Raw genomic sequence first — 21111 nt, 5'->3', positions numbered from 1 at the left:
CAAAGGGTTGAATAACATGGAAATTGAAAAAATCAATAAAAACAAACTTTTCACGTTCTTCCCTCATGTGTCTTTTACACATCCACTTCTCATATCTTTCTACGAATGCATAAAAATCCGCGGTTTAATAACTTGGATTAAAGAAGAACTTGTATTAAGAGAGAGCTTACATTAAATAGGATTATTTTCAACCAAAGAGAACTAAACGCTCGGATCGTTTCAGTCAGAACGTTAAAAATTCAGTCGTTTCTTTGCAAAAATCCTGCAATTCCCTCGATCGACTGACGAATCTGAGTTGGCCGTGTGAAGCTCGTCCTCTGACTAACGAATAATGAGGGGAGGTCGTTACGAAGGGATCGATAGAACTTTGGTCATTACAGAGATCATCAATCAACGCTCGAGGAATCGACGAGAAGACAAAAACAGTGACTCTTGTTAATATTCTTTAAAAAAAAAACTTAAAAAATATCGAAACTGTCACAATTTTGTGAAAAGAAATGCTGCAAAATTGACCTTGACCTTCAAAGACAAAAAATTTCTCTTTTGCATTCCATCCTACTCATCACGAAGGTAAAATTCTTCGCAACCTGATGATTCTTTTGAAAAATGGCGATAAAGTTTCATACTCATTTAATACTGCGGACACGTGCGTGCGTGTTAACAGCGACTTTATGGTTCTGGACGCATGGATGTCTATATTAGGTTTCACTGACATTTGATTTATCATAGTTGTAATCATGAGTGCGAGTCTGAATAATCAAATGATAAAACTAACTTGTTAATATTATTCGAAGTATAAATATCACGTGTACAGACGTATTTCCACGCGTTTAAAATCGTAAAGTCGCTGTTAGCACGCACGCGTCCGCAATGTTAAATGGTTAAGAAACACTTTTGCCATTTTTCGAAAGAACTATGGTTCCTTGGAAAAGTTTTATCTTCGTGATGAGTAGAATACAATATGCAAATATATATATGTTGGTCCTAAAATTCAAGGTCAAGGTCAATTTTTACATGTATTTCCATCAAATGGAAAGTGTAAAATTCATCTATGGTAGCCACGGACTTTTCTTTAAATACCTTAAATAAACCTGGACTGATTTCAGAAGCATGAAGTGTTTATTATCGTAAAATTTACTATTTATTATTTAATATCGTAAAACTTATTATCGTTCATTTTATTCTAACAATAAGATGCTTCTATATTTCGTGGCAGATAGAAAAGTAAAGACAGTCTCTTATTTTCTAATCGCTGCGTCATCGTTTTTGAGAAAGACGAACCTAAAACTGGGAAATGGAGACTTCACGCTTTAAAATTGTTACGAAATTGTAACAATTTAAATTATCGACAATTTTTTTGTAGTTATCGGTTTGATTGTGCTCTTCACTCTATGTCGCAGAAAGCCTGTCTACTTTCGCGCCATTGTGTAGCATATGTTTCGTAAAACTATCGCGAACTTTCGAGTTTATTCGCCTCCGGGTGTCACGTTCATGCTGCCTTCTCGGAGATGTGAACGAAAGACACTACTCCAGAAAGAGAGACAGTGAAAACGCGCGGACGTAAGGAAAATGGAAACGTACGTGTTCAACGATACGACGATCGTAAATCTACAAAATTTATTTTACAGATAGTACATGGGGAGGGTCGCAGACAAAATCCTCTCACCTCGAGAAGTAACTTATTTGATAGGGAGGCGAAGACGAGAAGCCAAAGTTTCGAAGAGAAAGATTTGAATTTATTCGAGTCTGTTTATTCAGGCAAATTTGGATGTCGTTCAATATCTTAGAGGACAGTAGTATCATACGTGAAGTGTGGTACTTTTCGTTTCTCTGTAAATATGGCACACCATCAAAAGTTTTGAGCAGAGAAATCATAAAATCCGATGATTTTACATTTTTAATTTAACTTTTAGAAGTTCAATCAGACTCTCGTTTCTTTAGAAAGTTCTTTAATGAAAAAAAAAAGAAAAAGAAAAGAAAAAAAAAAGTCAGTCGAATTAATCTTCATTCATCTCTCGGATTTTTCCAACTTAATTCATCTCTTGGTATCAAATTGACACAGTGGTTAAAAAGTTAATATCCAAGAAGTAAGTTTGTAGATTCTTTTATTGATAATGAACAAATTGAACTTTTATACTCAATTGCATGTAAAATTTAAACAAATTCTATTCTGTAAATTAATTTCATATCATGTCATCTTTATCTTCTTCGAATTTAATCTAACGATTTGTTTTGGATTTGTTCTAATCACGTTCCAAAATTATAAATGCACAATTTTCAAAAGTTGTGCACGATTAATTGTACTGTAATGTGTATAATAATGTCAAAGAATTTGAAAACGAACATTATTTGCAATTCTGTCGACATATCAACAATATTAAAAATATACATTACTACATGTCATATTAAAAAACGTTGAAAATATATGTCACACCGTACATGTTGAAGATACTCGTTTAGTGTGACATTTTAGAAGAAAAAAATGTATCGAATTGACACGAGGAACAGATGAAAATTAAAAGTTGAAGAAAATTATTGTCGATTGTTATATGTAATATTATATACTATACAATATAATATATATAATAATATAACATATATATGTTATAATAAACGTAAACAATATAAATTTTGAATCAACAACGCGAATTAGCTACAGATTTCTACCAGTGACAGATGAAAATTAAAAGTTGAAGAAAATTATTGTCGATTGTTATATGTAACATTATATACTGTTACAATACAATGTTAATAACATAATATAATAACACAATGTAATATATTGTTATCAATTATATATAATATAATATATATAATAATATGACATATATAATATCAATTTTGAGTCAACAACGCGAGTCAGCTCAGATTACCTACAGATTTTCAATATTTCTACCAGTGACGGATGAAAATTAAAAGTTGAAGAAAATTATTGTCGATTGTTATATGTAACATTATATACTATTACAATACAATGTTAATAACATAATATAATAACACAATGTAATATATTGTTATCAATTATATATAATATAATATATATAATAATATGACATATATAATATCAATATTGAGTCAACAACGCGAGTCACCTCAGATTAGCTACAGATTTCTACTTTCCAATATTTCTACCAGTGACATATCAAAAATTTCAAGAAAGTTTCTCCGTAATGATAAGTTCGTCGGGGACAGTTGTTTCTGAAAATGTTCGTACTTCTGAAAGCATTCGTTTTCGAAGACGTTGAACGCAACTGTTCATCTAGGAACGAGCAGATGATCGTTACGTAAGTCGTGTGGATAATGTTCGATACCAGTTACAAACGTTATCGCAGCATGTAAGTGCTTTGCGTAAGGTCACGTAATATTGGCAAACGTAATCGAATACAAAGCTGTCTTGATTAACAGATTGTCAGGTAAACACGAGCCCGATACTCGCTACTCTGCTAATTATCCATCGGTGTCTCTCTCAAAGGCTCAGTCGAGTAATTAAGCCACAATTACAGGGGGTAACAGGTTTTTCGACGATCCTGATTATCGGATCGTTATATAAGGCGCTATACCGAACGGCCAAGGTCGCACGGGAATTTTCGACGAGTTAATTTTGCACAATTCTCGATTCACGGGCGCGTTCATCAAAATATGTAGATCAGTGATGCACAACGTATAAAGGGTCACACGCAACACGTGTGCGAGCATGTCAAATCGATTAACTCCACAAAACAGAATGAAAAAAAAAAAATGTGAGCGGAGGGAGAAGTGACGTGCATTGTTTTTTTTAAAAATTCATTTTGAAACATAAATAAAGATTATAGAATGTATTATTAAAAGCCTGGATTTCATCTAATCCATAAAATATATGAAATATAATCTAATATATAAAATGCATAAGATATTGTAAGAGTCATTGTTATTATTAGCGTAATTTTCGCATGAGCAAAAATGTTGATCGATTTGGCAAGTGAAATTGAAAAGAAAATAATACCATTAAATTCGACCTTCGAAAAATTTTTTTTATCATAGATTTTGAAAAAGATTGATATTAACAGTATTGGTTAAGTGTTGTAGTGATTATTAATATTAATAATAATTATTAATATTAATAATAGGTTAATTATTGTAATTATTAATATTGAATCATCGTCACATAATAATGTTTCGTCACGTACATTCGAGTGACGTCGACTTGTTTTTCTAATTTTTATAATAATCATGTTTCCTAGGAGGATTGAATTTCCTTGATCCGTGTCTCTCTTCTTTTCTTTTGCCATTGTTCCGCCTTTAGGCTGGTCTACGAACATCAATGATTGTTACACTATTGAACAATTTAATTAATTGTTAAATATTATGTATATATTTATACAGTAGTTATATTATACATATATTTTTAAACATTATGTATATATTTATATACATTATAAAACCATGCAAATAATATAACTGAAACATAGTTCAAAAAGAATTTCGCAAAGAAAGGAAATTTAATAAACAAGCCGCGAGCATTTTCGCGGGTCACCGAGATTTTAAATCGGGCCACGTGCATCTCCGTCCTCCCCTTTTCGATATTTTTCGATATTTTAAATCGCTTGCTGTTCGATTCGAACGAGACACAATTTTCGCGTTATTTTTCCAGTCGGAGACTTGGCTTAACGAACCTCCGTTTCTTCTGGAGAAACACATATTTCGTAGAATTCTTTTATCGCCCTGGCGAGTGGATTGCGAAAGACACTCGTTGGTAAACTTGTTACGAAAGTGGAGAGTCAAGTGTCGGAAATCCCATGTAATTTTCGTGAATTATGTTTCGAGTCGAATATATTTTTGAAAATACAGTTTGTATATACCGTAGAACAGATCAATTTCGCTCGTAGGAATTTTTTTTATCAATTTCTTTTACCATGCGCGTTATATAACACGTTTTGAAATTTTCACGACTATTATGATCGTAAGTAAAAAGTGTCACATAAATTTATTTATTTAATCAACGTGACAGTGATCTGTCAATATGAATTATCGAATAATGCTTTTATTTAACTTTTATCGCTATTGTGTAAAACTTTCATTTTAAAAACTTTGTTTGCTTATTCAATAGATGACGCGCGAAAAAAGAATTCAGAATGGATTTGAGACTATTCGAGGAATATCTGGTATTTTCGAGCGATTGCGGAACATGACGCCGAAGCATGCCAGTGTTATGTGCTGTGACACAAAAGAGGACGTATTGAACATTTTCTTCAATCATCTATAACTTGAAGACTAAAAGTATTATGTAGGACATAATACAGCGAAGAGCGTACCAATGACGATGAAAAATTGTCGATAATTTAAATCAATGTCGTAAAAAAAGATCATATAACGATTCACTTTTTTTCTCAAAAATTGTACAAAAAATTTAAATTTGTATGTAAAAACGTTAAAACATTTTTTTTTTTAAATAAAAATCTGCTATGGTTTTGGAGATTAAGATTTTCTCTTTTATAAAACCTTTTTACACGATTTTTTTCCACCATGGATTCAGATGAATTATTTAATAATAATGTAATCAAACCGATGATAGTGAAGTTATAAGTTGCAACATCGTAACAAGAAATCATCTAACAATCCACTTGACGTTAGTTTAAAGCACAAAGCCTCCGCACTTTGACTGAATTTTCAGAGATGTTTTAATGATAATTCTCATGCAGCGATTGCAAAAGCAAGAACAATTTCGCTGTCGAGAAATTTAATTCTATATGTCACTAAACATATAGAAAAATTTTCTTTGTGATTGAATACACCATCATTTGAATAAAAACGATAAAAATTCTAAAATTCAAGAAATTTCATTGTCTAATCCTAATTGAAAATGGTGGAAAAAAAAATCGTATTTAAGAGATTAAATGTCGTAAAGTTTTAAGGGATCGTTATAAAGAGGAGATTTCGATCTTCAAAAAACGTAGTGGACTTAGTCATAAAAAAAAAAAAAAAAATATTTCTGTGATCTCAGAGACATTTGAATTTCTTTAATTTCCGAGAACAAACTTTCCCAGTCGTTGCATGATGTGAAAAAAAAAACACCTCTAAAACGAAGCCAAATAGATTGTACGATTTTCTCTTTTTTTCACGACAATAATTTTTTATCGTTTATCGATCCAGTTATGCTCTTTATCTTTTAAAATCACGCCTACAGTCGAACAGCAGTTAGAAGTTTCTCAATATACGTCGAGAGTTTAAAACTGTACACTTTTCACTTTTCAAACTAATTAGGAATAGATTATTCCCTCTCTATCAGAACATACAATCGTCATTTTACGAGCACGAGGGAATTTCTCTTTCGCTTAATTGGAATTCAAACAGAATCCAGTGGATCTCCAATCGTAGAAGACTCGAATCCTACCCAAGTTCGTATTTGGCCTAAGTAAGTTTCGTTCGCATTCAATATCGGTGGCTGATAAGTCGTCAACTTTGACGATTGAAACTTTCTCGTTAGTTACCCCAAGGCTTGATCCTTGCAATTCACCGAGATTTTCTCGTTACGTGAAGCTCGTTCGAACGAGTACGAACCATCGTCGACGATCAACGGATCGGATATTCACGAAAGTCCCTGAATCCTCTTGGAATTTACGACGATTTCCAAGTTGGCTTAACGAACTCGCCTTGCAAATAGAACGTAGTGTGCGAAATTTTCAGCATTTTTTAGGATCTTTTTATAATTCCGCTCGATCACGCTGTTTCTTTCTGAACTAAAACTGATTATTTAGATTGATGATCGAGCTCGTTAATAATTTAAACGAATGCGCCATAAAGATTTTCTGCCGATGATTAACGATCCGAACGTACAGTATTGGATTGACCAAAAGATTAACTCTGTTATTGTTTTGGCTTACGAAGTCGTAACAATAGCATTCAGCACATGAATGGAGTACTGGAACGAAGTAATTTCCACAGAGATTAAATATTATATGTAAATTAAATTTATTTAAAAAAGATATTAATAAATACGACAAACATTTAATTTCTAAATATACATTTATTTTTTTTTACTTTACAAAAAAAGTATATATATATATATAGATCATTTACTTTCGAGGTAATTAAAATTATTCAAATTAATTAATTAACCCTGATACAAAAGATGCAAAATAAATTTTAGTTATTAATTTTTTAAGAAATTCATTTTCATAATATTATTAATTTTTAATTATTACGAAAATATATTTTTATAAAAACTTTATTTAATTATATTAATTTTAAATTTTATATATATATAAAAGAAAGTAAATTCAACAATTTAGATCAGATGGACATTGTGTAAGTCAATAGTTAATAAACTAAATAATTAACAATAATATAAAGATCTGTTCGAAATTCAAAGTATAAATGCTTTTTATACTCAACAGAATAACAAAGTTAAAAGGTTAATTTTTCGATGTGTGTACGTCTGTAATTGACCTACGATAGCATTGATAATTCATTTAAACCATTAAATGTTCCATTTTTAACATGAAATTATATATATTGAAGTATGGAAAGTTGTACGAAAATTTTTTTGGTCTAACAAATTTTGTGCAAAATTTTCTGCAAAGTTTTCAACAACAGATGATGAAATTATTTAATAATAATAATAATAAATTTATTCATTGTATAATAACAAATACCGTATTCATTGAAAAATACCATATTTAGAGTAAATTCTACCAATTTCAATCTCTCTACCGAGAACATAAACTTTGCCGCTTAACTTCTTTAAACAAGCCGTATATCTGAATAATCTCAGTGAATTTGAATCTGAATATTGATCCATTTAATTAATTAATTAACGCTTCTACGCTCTTTTCTTTTGTTCTTGTTTGTTTTGCATCATTACTTCCAACGTATTGTATTCTATTACCTTGTATTTATTTTATACTCTCGTCTGCTTTGTGTTTCATTTTGAGCTTCGCTACCTTCGTACCTACCGTTTTCCTTTTATCATGTCAAAGGGCCACCGTTAATAAATTAATTTATTTAACGCGTTTCTATCTGTATGAGCAACGAGACGAGCATCACTAACGAAGAATTCAAAGTAACATAAATGATTAGATAACGGATCGAAGAATACGCTTTCATTGTACTTCACTGTGATGCAATATCTTGCAGAAATTGAATATATATTGTCCTATAGACGAAACATGTGTGTAGGGTTTCTCGTGTTAAACGACATAATCGCGAATACAAACGAAATGTGGTGACAGAACTTTGCTCGATTAATCCAATTGCAATTTGCAATTCGTACGACGAATTGTCTCTCCCAATTTAATTTTCAACGTGTCCACGTGCTCCTCCAGTTAAATGTAACATGTCCAGATGAATTTCGAGTAAGAATCGAGGCACAGTTAATCTCGAATTAATTCGGAGATTGTCACGAGACCAACGTTGTCTCAAAATTCAAGAACCGGGTGATAGGGAATTGTCCCTCTTATTGGCTGGTGAATTATTCGCCCCTACGACGAACAGCTGCCAGGCGAATAAATTTCTAACAGGGTGAACCCCGTCCACTCGGTTTTTGGGCCATCTCGAAATTCTATAAACCATGGTATTTCGCCGGCTCATACATTTTTCATGAGTATCCTCGCACAAGAACAACGAGATGCTTCCTGCCACGTCGTGTCACGTCATGTGAAGTCGAGTACAGGAATTCTCGATACCAGCGTTCGTATTTGCATACGTATTTCACTCGGATGGTTTATGCCGTCGACCGAAAACAACGTGTAACTTTTGTTGACCAAAAGAAAAAGAAAGAAGAGAATAAAAACGAACGCAAACGCATATATAACCGGTGGAATTCCACGTTTCATTGGAGGAAACTTGGAATTTATATAGTAAGAGTGTTCATTGCCCTGATATTATATATATATTCTAATTTGTATCTATTGTATTTTGTGACAATTTCACTTCTCTGATTATTTATCTATGAATTTAACCTCTTGCGCTGGAATGACGTGACACGCACGTCGACAATTTTTCGTTCGAAGATTGTCAGATTTTCTCAGTTTTAAGTAAAAACAAAATAGGCAAAACAAATGAATAAGTTTATTACTTCTCAATAATTTCGATCCAACGATGTCACACCGAGTTTCAAAATGAAAGCGACGAATTATCGTATACGTTATTGTTCGGTCACTCGTTATGGTCCGCAATCAGTTGCCAGCGCAAGTGATTAAAGGAGCACGTACAACGTTTTAATTTTAAAGAATTGCAATTTTTCATTCATATCCAATTGTTATACAACGTCTGTAAAGTGTGTACGTTGGCTTGAAACGAAGGATGAAGCGACGAAAATTAAAGTGGTTTGCGTCCAAGTGCTGTTTGTCTATTCATTCATATGATAGATAGAGGTAAATTCAGCAGGAGTTCGTTTTTATTACACTTCAATTAAACTTTCGTTAAAGCTGGAGTTCAGCTAAACGAAAGCCCCTGACCAAAGCTTCATTCTTGAATTCACGAAAGCTTGCTCCCCGGTCTGAATCGTTCAATTTCCCCCGACAATCTTTTCTTTCCACGACGCGACGCGATTGAATCAAGCCTTTATCCCCTTTCCCCTCTTTTCCCCCCCGCCGCTGCACGTCAACTGAATTGTCCGCCTCGGCGAGAACTCGCGTTCTATTACCGCGAATATCACTTTTGAAACGGAATAATCCTTTATCAAGTTGGACAAGCCGTTGGGACCCGGTGAATAATGAAAACGCCGCGGGAAAATTACCTGTCCTTCCCTCTGCTTCCAAACACAACTTTCAACAAACTACCTCCGAAAGCTCGTTTCGGTGGATCTTTTTTGAAGATCGGGATCTCAACGATCGAACTGTCGATCTCGCGAGATGTTACTTGTTTTACTTACGAGCACTGTTTTCACCGTGCCACGGGTCGCCAGATCACTGACTCTACACTGTAAACAAACCATCTATCGAATATCCTCAACTTTTGTTACACCGATCCTCGATTCCTCATGCCACTTTGTTCTAAAGTCTCGCAACTTTCCAACCCTTTCCTTACTTAACGAAACTTCCGCGTACGCGACTCTTCGACTTGCAACCTCCGCAGTTCTGGTTCTTCTTGTTTTCCCGATTGTTTCTCTCCGTTCTGTTTGAAACTTCGTAGGTATTCAGTGAATTGAAAAAAGACTCGAGTGATCCTTCGGGACTCGTGCAGCGCGCGACGCCCGAAAATGAAAAATTTTGCAAGATTCGTTCCCTTTCGTTTGTTTTTCGGAACGTCAGAGCCCGCGAACAAGTGGAACGACTCGGCGTTGTGCTCGACGTCCGATGTCCAGCACGACTCGCCGACTACTGAGCCATCCGACGCAGGCGTCGAGACGCCTGATCCCTTTGGAGCGCGTTCTCCTGCTCGTCTTTCTCACCGAGTAGTTGTTCTTCAAACTACCTGTTTACCAGTTGCGCCGATTTCACGCGAACCGACAGCTCTAAGTCTTTTTTTTTTTTATTCTTGTTTACTTGGTGCATTTAATCCACGTTTCTTGTGTCAACTTGTTATTTATTACTGACTATTTATTTGTTTATATACTTGTGAGAATAATTTCTACTAGTCTACGGTGACAAATACGTCACGATAGGTACACCAAGAAAAATACGGAGATGTGATATAAATATGAAAATCAAATGACGTAGTTTTGAAATTCTCGTAGATCTTTTTTGTTTTAAAAAAAGTATAGCGATCGTGTCAACAGCGTTCCCGTAGGATTTTGTTATCGTCATTATTCGATTCACCGAGTGTAAGGAAGACAAACTTGCAGAGTACGTAGACACTGTAAAGTATCTAAACATTATTGTGAAATCCTTGGAGATCTGCATAGATATTGATCGGTTCGAAGAGTATTAAACGTCTTAGAAAGAAACAATAAATCAGAGTGTATTAAACGTTAACGAAAGAAACAATGATGTAACATTTTTCTTAGAAAATGTTTATTCGTATGAAATAAACGAAGGAAATACTTTCTTTAAAAAAAAAGATAGAGAGAGAGAGAGAGAGAGAAGAGAAGGAAAGAAAAGAAAAAGTCAACGTCAAACTAAAAACGAAGAAGATATTATTTAGAAAAAGGAAAAAGACACTTATTTAAGGAGAGAAAAAGATTTTCAAGAAAGGAAGAAAAGAATCCAGCTTCGATAGCCTTGACCTTGACATACACTGTCTTAATAACTAAAAAGTTATTAGTAAAATTTTGCTGAATTAAAAAAAAAAATACTAAAATTTAAATTTTTAAGTTTTACTAAATGAAATGTTGTATTTCAGTAACACAAATTTCAGTTTTGCTAGGATTTATTTAATCCCAGGTGCTTTTCTTTTAAAAGAAGCTAATTATTTTGTTTGAATTATTATTGGCATGGGTCAGATAAATTTCCCGGCCGGCAACTTCGTTAATGAATATTACAGAAACGTTAAGAGTGCCATTACAAACATCATATCGTTAAATTTTTATTTGAATGACTACACACGCTTTCGATAAACGTATTGATTATTTTTTTGATGTAACGAATAAAATGTATGCGATGAATAATTAATTGAACGTATTAACATTTCATTTTTGTATATATTTCGTATTAAAATTATCAACCTTCTCATTACGTACACATATATAATAATGACGTAAATTTTTTTTTTGCTGTTAATGACTTTTTAACGAATAACGAGCGACGGCCATTGGAGATTATTTCAGAATGTATGAACATGTATGTGAAGGTCAGGGTCGTTGCTAACATGTACCAAAAATTTCATAATTATTTAGTAACTAATTAATTTTATGGAATATGACAAATAAAATGAAGATGAGTAAGAACACAATATGAATATAATATAATAAGAATATGATATATGAATATAACAATTACAGTGACAAATAACAGGATAAATAAGATGAAGACAGTAGTAGATAAATATTTTTTAATTATATTAATAATTAAAAAATAATAAATAACAGGATAAATAAGATGAAGACAGTAGTAGATAAATATTTTTTAATTACGTTAGTAATTAATAATAAGTAATTACATTAATAGAGATAAGTATTAATGACAATAGATATTAGATAGGATAAAAGGTTACTGTAATAGAGATAGGTAATAATGACGATTCCTTGATGAAATAAATATAGTATAAAATAATGGAATAAAGTAATAGGTAGAGGGAAACTGTAACAATAAAGTAGACAGAACGAGCTGGAGTGTCCTTGTTATATTATTCTGCAGCACGTGCAGCAAGTGCAGAAATGAGACTCAATGATCTTTTAAAGACATAGCATATAATTTTGATATTTTTGATAACAAAGTCGCTAGAACTATAGATATAGTTTATTTTCAAATATTTTCTTGATATCTTCATAATATATAATATAATATAAATATTACTATACGCTTACTATGATTACTATAATAATTATATTTACTATAATTGCTATACATTTAATATAACGACTATATATACATTTCTAATAAAATATAAATATTACCATACACAATATAATATAAATTATGTATAGTAATAATTATATTTTTCGAAAATGCGTCTATAATTTCGTACATAGCTGTAACAATGATCAAAACTACACAGTATAAGATCGCTTGATACTGGGATTTGCGTGAATCTTATATATAATTGAACATAGAAATTTAATCCGTTTATTGTTAATTTGTATATTCAGTTATTTATCTCTTCATTATAGGCACTCATTTCTCATCAATTTTATCATCAATAGGCATTCGTTTTATGTCGATGTGACACGAAAGGATTAAATTAGAAAAACGAAAGACGAACGAGAGTCAGCTATTCTCGCATTGAACGGATAAATATCATTTTTCTCGTTTACGAGAGAGGATAGTATTTTTCAATCAGATAACGAATATATTAAATTTGAACGTCGGGAATTTCAACCGATTAAGTGATCGGAATCCCATGACTGATGATTGAAATGCGATTGTACAGAAAGTTTCATAATGACGAAATATTCCATAATTTATAACACAGCGCGGGCGATTAAATTTTTAATTGTGTCGTAAATTGAAATCATCCGACTGTCATTGATGTCATTTAGTAAGAGGATAATTCAGTGTTCAATTTTCACTTTTCTTTCTTAATTGCTGTACAAGCATTCCAACAAATCAAACAACCAAACTTCCTAGCTGTCGCGAGTAACTTTATCCGATATAAAAATGTCGATACACTGCTACGTAGAACTCCACTGTCATTTCTTATCTCGCTTGGAACTTTCCTTCGCAAGGTAACTCGCATTCGTCAAACTCGTTCATTTTCCCGAATTCCATTTTCCTGGTTTTTCTCTAGGGATTCCGTAACGATTCCGTAAGGATTTCGAAATTTTCACCTTGACGAGAGGCGGCCGTGAAATTCGAGGCCACGTGCGTAATTTCATGAAATATAATACACAGTCGTATTTAATACATAATTACATATATTATATATAATATAAAATATATTATATATAAAAATATTGTGTGATATAATATATATGTACATAAATATTACGTACATAATATTTTATATTACATATTATATGTAATATAAAATATATTATATATAAAAATATTAGTATAAAAATTTAAAAATTATGTGTAATATAATATATATGTACATAAATATTACGTACATAATATTTTATATTATATATTATATATAAAAATATTATGTGTAATATAATATATATTTACATAAATATTACATCATATATAATATAAAATATATTATATATAAAAATATTGTGTGATATAATATATATGAACATAAATATTACGTACATAATATTTTATATTACATATTATATATAATATAAAATATATTATATATAAAAATATTAGTATAAAAATTTAAAAATTATGTGTAATATAATATATATGTACATAAATATTACGTACATAATATTCTTTATTATATATTATATTTTTATATATAATATATATTATATATAAAAATATTACGTGTAATATAATATATATTTACATAAATATTACGTACATAATATTTTATATTATATATTATATATAAAAATATTATGTGTAATATAATATATATGTACACAAATATTACGTACATAATATTTTATATTATATATTATATATAAAAATATTAGTATAAAAATATTATGTGTAGTGTAATATATATGTACATAAATGTTACGTGTAACACAACGTAAACGTATACGAATATTACAAACATTACAAATAGATATTAAAATACACGCGAGACTACATTGACTTTTAAATCAACAGAACGTCTCTGATCTTTCAGATTTATGTGTTTTAATAAGCACATGTCAATGGATCTGTATGACGCTGGAAATCTTCCATAGTGCAACAAATTTCTTTTTGATTGAATAAAGTGTTTCCAATTGTAAAGCGTCGTGAGTCTCTCCTCGCACTTGACTTCAATCTAAGCGCCAATCTATTGACGTCCGTGGATTCATTATTGGTATTCTCGTCCATAACTTTCGAAACACAAAGGATAAGGAACGTTCTAACTCTGTTTTGCCACGGAGAATAATTAAATCTCACTTTTCCCAGTTTGCCCGCGGTTTCATGTTTTCAACGATTGAAAATAAACATGTTTTCCATCGTCTTTATTTATTCAATCGCGATGCCGATCGATACGGAAGCTCCGAATAAATGAAATGTTGGATAATTTTAATTAACGTCAGAGAGAGCGTGTGGCTGTTTGTGTAAACGTATATTTTCCTGGTTTTCGTTTCGTTTCCGCGGGCACGGCTATTGGAATTTGTGTGAGATTCACACAAATATTTATATTAGAGGCTTGTCGATAGATAGTGACGGATGAAATTGGAAATGAGCATGTATCATGCGCGAAAAGACTCGTTTCATTGTGTCTGTGAGATTTGAAAGTGTGAAAGTGTAGAACGATCTACGTGTGTACATAGATTGAGTGAAAGAGACTACAATCGAGTCGTGCTTGATCGAGATTCATTTAACGACGAAATTGAAATGATGCAGTAATATTGTGCGAGGTCTGTCTTAAAAGTGATCAAATTTTTTTAAAGGTAATAAAACAATTATAAATTATAAAATATTATAAATATAAATATTTATAATATTTAATATTTTTTATAAATATATATTATGATATTTAATTATAAAATATAATATATAATATATAATATAATTATAAAACAAAATGACAACAGAGAACGTAAAAATTATTTTATTTTATTCGAAATACATTCCTTCTGTAAAAGTCTCTGTACAGCTTTAAGTATTATTTAAAATATTTAAATTGTAGCGCGATGACGTCTGTGTATATTTACATATATAATATATTAATATATTGTTATATAATATTAATGTAATGAATAACAATGTATGTAAAAGGACACGACGTGATTCTTTATGAAAAATGTGCGTGGAATAAAATTTTTTGACTTGAAGTTTCGTTTTCGAGAAAATCGAGTTTTCATCGAGTATACTTGTATAATAGAAATAACAGAAGATTATTCTATGTGCGAGAATGAGTCTCAAATCAAAAAATATCCCCTTCTTACTATTTTTCTTTTCTTTTCTTTCATCATACTTTTTTTCTCATAGAAAATTCATCTGTTATCTTGTGTACGTATCGAGCGACAAACTGTCTGCAACTTGTCGCTATCTCTCGCATCTGGCTGTTGATCAATCGATTCGCGCACTCATTGTTGTTATATTTCGATTTCATGGAGAAACTACTTTTTGGAAGTGGAATTTGCTCGATCAACTTGGGCGATATGCATAATTCATGAACGACGAACTAACGTAAGGCTGGGGAACGTAAACCGACAAGAACACGATCAAAGGTCGACGTATAATCAACGTGAATGTTAATGTACAGACGTAAAACACGTGTTCACTGTCTCAGAAATTAAACTGTGAAACATCTGAAAGTATTTCATTACTATACGATCAACGATATAATTTTATCAATTATTAAACGTGATTAAAAATTAAGATTAGATTTTGTGTACTGAATAGCGTGATTTTCGAATATTGATTGATGAATATTGTTTCCAACCTATCAACGCATTCTCTTTCTTAACAAAAATCATTATATTTATCTTGAATCTTCTAAATTCATTTTCTCTTTCTATCTCTATTCTATTTTTCTAAATTCTATTTTCTATTATATTTCTATTATTGTCTTTTCTGTATTCTGTTTTCTTACATTTCTTCTGGTGGTGAGAAATTGCAGTTATTTTTTTTCATTCTCGAAAACGAAAGAAGGAATCAATAGTAATCCGGATTTATAAAAAAGGACGTTGTTTCTGATATTTTGATATTTCAATTTATGATCTCTCTTTAAGATATTCCTCAAATTTCACGCAATAATGCAATTATGGGATCGTGGATTTATAGGAAACAACGTTATTTTTTATATTTCATTATAATCTCTGTTCTTTGAATTTCACGCAATAATGCAATTAAGGAATCATGGATCTATAAAAGACGACATTATTTTTTATATAGGCCACCTATTTTTTTCAATAAAACATCAAAATATAAGGAAAAACTAATTTTATTAATTTTAAATTAAAGTTAAATTTATTTATTAATTTTAACTTGAAAACTAATTTTATTAATTTTAAATTAAATTTAAATTTATTTATTAATTTTAACTTGAAATCTAATTTTATTAATTTTAAATCAAATTTAAATTTATTTATTAATTTTAACTTGAAAACTAATTTTATTAATTTTAAATTAAAAACTAATTTTATTAATTTTAAATTAAACTTCAAACATGAGCTTTCATTACGTTTTAAAAATCTGTGAAAAAGAATTTTCTTAAATATATAATAAAAAAAATTACGAATTTCAGTAGCAAGCGATACTTTGGTCCAGGCTATGTTTCAATTTATATAACCTCTTTAAGATATTCCTCGAGTTTCGTGCAATGAGGGTATCATGAAATCACGGAATGTCGCGAATCAAGCGTTTCGGACGCATATCGCAGCTTGCATTGTTGCGATAGATAAGCGTACCGCATTTGATTGACGTGCCGTTTACTACAAGACGAGCCCGTGCCCTCTGACTGACAGAAGATCTTCGAACTTCGAGTCGAAATAGCTGCCGTGTCGCGTTCGTTCAATCCACCATAATGCTAATTCATTAATGTCATATTCGCGGCACTAAAAGCCAATTTAAAGAACATCTACTGTCTCCTTTACAAATGAATAATTAATTTATTACGTGTAATACATGCAAAGAATAATTGACTGACAGGTGAAGCTTACTCTACTTAAGTAGATAAAGGAATCGTTTCCCCTCGCAGAATCCCTGGAATTCGCGAAAGAAGGAACGAGCGGTGCTAATTAAGATCCATTCCGAACGAGCGAGAGAATTATTTCATTATTTCTTAATGCTCGAAAATTACTTCGCCGCCCGCTTCGTTTCTTAATTCTTCGTTCAGAGTTACGGAGATCGATAATTTAGAAGTTAGATGGAAATTTTACAAGATAAATTTAATAATACTTCACGGCGGAGCCTTATTACAGAATAATTTAGCGTTTATATTATAATAATATTAACACGCTTACTGATGGTGTGGTTTTTATTGGCACAAGTATCTTCGACGAAGAAATTTTAAGTAACATATAGTGAAATATATATACGTGCTTTCGCCGCTTACGTTTGTTGCAACGTAATTAGATTGCCTGTCATGCAAATTCATATTTTTTGGCATATAATTAGAAAAATGGATCTCGAATAGTAAATTGTTTTATGTACGAAATATTTCTCGTAGACAGCACTATACTCGGAGTATTTTACACATCATTTTATATTACATTATAGTACATTAAAAGTCCCGATGAGAACAGATGAATAAAAAATTAAAATCTTGTCGATAAAGTCTTACGTTACAAGTTCTGATAAATAAATTCTTAGTATAATAAATATAATAAATGTAGTATATATATATATATACTAAATTGTATATTTATTATACTAAAATATTTATTATATATTATATTATAATAATATTATTGTAATATAATATATATAATAAATATCTTAGTATAATAAAATATATTATAAAATAATATATTTTATATTATACATAATATATATAATAAATATCTTAGTATAATAAATATAATAAATAAGTTTTTAAAAATAAAAATAAAAACAGAATAGAACTTACGAAATATAAAAATAAATATTCTTCTGTCGGACGAATTTGTTTGTTAATATTAAAAAAGTTCTCGAAAATTTGTAGCAAACACTGACACTGAGTATTATTCAGTGAATAATATTTGAATGTGAAATTGTCTCGAATATAAAAATGGACTTATTAACTGAATGTTTTAAAATAAACTCCCATGTTAACTTTTATTATACAGATTCTGAAATATTTGTAGAAAATAGGGAAAATTCCACGAAGCATATGTTTTTTTGCATATAAATTTGAATGGAATTTTTTCTAAAAACGAGAGGAACACGCTGGAACAATTATTTAATTATTTTCCTGTTAAATGAAATAACATTCTATTTCATTTTGTATTTCGTACTTGCCTCTGCAAATAATTCCAGAACGTCTACTCTGTGAACTTCATTTTCTGTTCTTATATGTTGCTTAATTTGCAAATGATGTCAATACAGTTTTGTAAATTTTAAATATTCATTGACGTTTGATCATAGACAAAACTCTAGCGAGCGAGAAGTTTCAAGCGCGTGAACACTTGCCCCAAAAACTTGGAACAGCGGAACTTGCTTGAACCATCGATTTCCTAAGAGTTTCGTCCTGAGAGGAGGACAGTTTCTTGGAAACTTCGGGATTCATTTGTTCGCGCGTCGGATATTTTATCATCGAGCGCTCTTCTGGCTACGGGGGTCGTAAACCTCGAAACTCGATGCTTCGACGCTGCACGTTTCTGAATGGTTCGCGGCTTCCTCGATTGTCAAACTTCCTCGACTGGCTGTGTAATATGTACACACATACGTACGTCGGTGATGCTTTCACCGGGATCGATTTAACTAGAAAACTCGCTCGTAAGGGTGCGAACGATAACGGTACGAACGATAAATCCATCGGTATAAATCAATGTCGCGAATGGGAAATCGGCGTATCTACGGATCTCACTTTCGGAAACTTTGGCGTTAAAAACGAGATAAGGATAATTAACTGCAATCGAGAAGAGAAGGTCAGAGGTCGAAGAAGGTAGTCGAAGCAAGTTGCAGATTAATACGACTTAATTTTGTAGTTGAATACGTAAGAGAATGCGATGATTCATGCGACTTAATTTTGTAGTTGAATACGCAATGGAATATATATAAAATTCTAGTTATTAATAAAATTTGAATAAAAAAGTACTGATCGTATCATATATACAATTTACTTAGTATAGCGTAGAATTATACGAAGCATTGCAGCGAAATAATACGATTATCCAGCGATGCATCCAAGAGCAAAGAAATCTTTTTGGTCAGATTTCTTATTTCTTGAAAATCTAAATCCAGAAACTATTTGTTTGAACCGTTTGTCCAATTTTTCTATAGATATTTTAATTCTCGAACGGTGAATGGTTTTAATAAAATGCAGTGTTGAGTCTCCAGATGATACTTATTGTGAAATAATATTTTTCTCAGTTATAGAATTAGAATCTTATTATATCTTAAAATACATTTGTGTAAGTATATAATTGTTATTAGTATATAATTATATATACTTTATATCCGTTCTTACAAATACATATTCACATGTTAGTATAAATAGCTATTATATTAATTATTATTATTACAAATTACTATTAGTCATTGTAAATAAGACTCTAATTCTATATTTGGAAAAATATTAAAAGTTACAATAATATATAATATATTTATAATGTAAATACATATATAATATATAATATAAATATAATATATATTTATTTATTTATTTATAATTTGTATATATATATATATTCGTAATAATAATAATAAATATATAGTGTTTATATTAATAATTGTAAATATATATATGTATATAATATACTTAATAATATGTATGCTTTAGATATTAATCATTAATCATTATTATGAGTTTATTATTGATAACAAGGATAGATCTGACATCCGTCGAGCGGAGAGACTAGCTTCATAGTCCGAAATTTTCATGAGTAACCAGTGCATGATTAATTCGTCAATTAATTAGTAAATTTTGATGTAATTCATGCGAGCGAATTTGAATAAGGATTACACCGATTCATGCATATGGATCGTAAGACGCAAAGTTAATTTAAATGCACAATTACCTCGAAGACTTTTAGTTTGTTATTAATAGGCACGAGATGGGTACTTTCTACTTTTATAGAAAAGTTTCACGCGAACGAATAAGGTTAGATGGTCCCCCACGTTTCCTTTGAATACTTAAATGGTTGAAACAGTTTCCAAGAGACAAAGTCGTTTAATTCCCACCGTGACACATATTTTCTTTTACGATCCTCATCCGAAAAAGGATTTCCTCGCAGTTTGATCTTTATTCGCTTCGCCGGCGTGTTCTTATGGCCTGTCCTTGACGCTCGATTTCAACATATCTGAAAGATCTATATCGTAGACTACTTTCCCTTAATCTTTTTTTTCATCATGTGTTATCGCAACACTTTCTCGATTGAGGGACATTTACTATGTTTATTGCTATTGCGAGTGTCTGATTTGATTGATTTCGAATAGCGAGTATCAAATAAATTGTCATTGATTATTTATTGTTAAATAAATTTAATACTTTCTCTTTTTTTCTGGAATTAGTGGATTCAAATTGATTACCTGTTAGAAGACATAGTAATAACATATTTTATTATTTTTTGTATAGGGTACACTGCGTGTACATCTGCTTTGTTACTGTTTGCATTAACATCATAAGTTTTTCTATTGGTTTAGAAGATTATTTGTAATCCACTTTCTAATTAAAAAAATTAAAGAATTTGAGATGTTAATGAAATTAAAGAATTTTAAATGTTTGCCAACTAACAAAGTAATTTTTATGGATTATAATAGTTACAGACGTATATTAACTTCAAAATTAATATAACACATTGTTAGGGTAAAATTATATAATAATAATATACTACTAAAGTAAAATTATCAATCTCACTTTGTAAAGAAATGATAAAACCTCCAATTT

The 21111-nt window shown here is 30.7% G+C and overlaps 1 protein-coding gene across 1 annotated transcript in view; it reads right to left on the bottom strand.

The window, feature by feature from the left end:
- Window positions 1-10289, bottom strand: part of LOC122538098 — a 44471-nt gene extending 34182 nt beyond the window's left edge. The window contains exon 1 of the mRNA XM_043671862.1: window positions 9851-10289. The gene's annotated coding sequence lies outside the window, so the exon portion shown is untranslated. The remainder of the gene's footprint in view (window positions 1-9850) is intronic.
- Between the last annotated feature and the right edge of the window lie 10822 nt (window positions 10290-21111).

Source organism: Frieseomelitta varia, unplaced genomic scaffold, assembly GCF_011392965.1.
Source record: "Frieseomelitta varia isolate USP_RPSP 00005682 unplaced genomic scaffold, Fvar_1.2 scaffold_961, whole genome shotgun sequence".
Lineage (NCBI taxonomy): Eukaryota > Metazoa > Arthropoda > Insecta > Hymenoptera > Apidae > Frieseomelitta > Frieseomelitta varia.
Note: the sequence above shows the minus strand (reverse complement) of the source record. Positions and strands in the feature narration are given on the sequence as shown.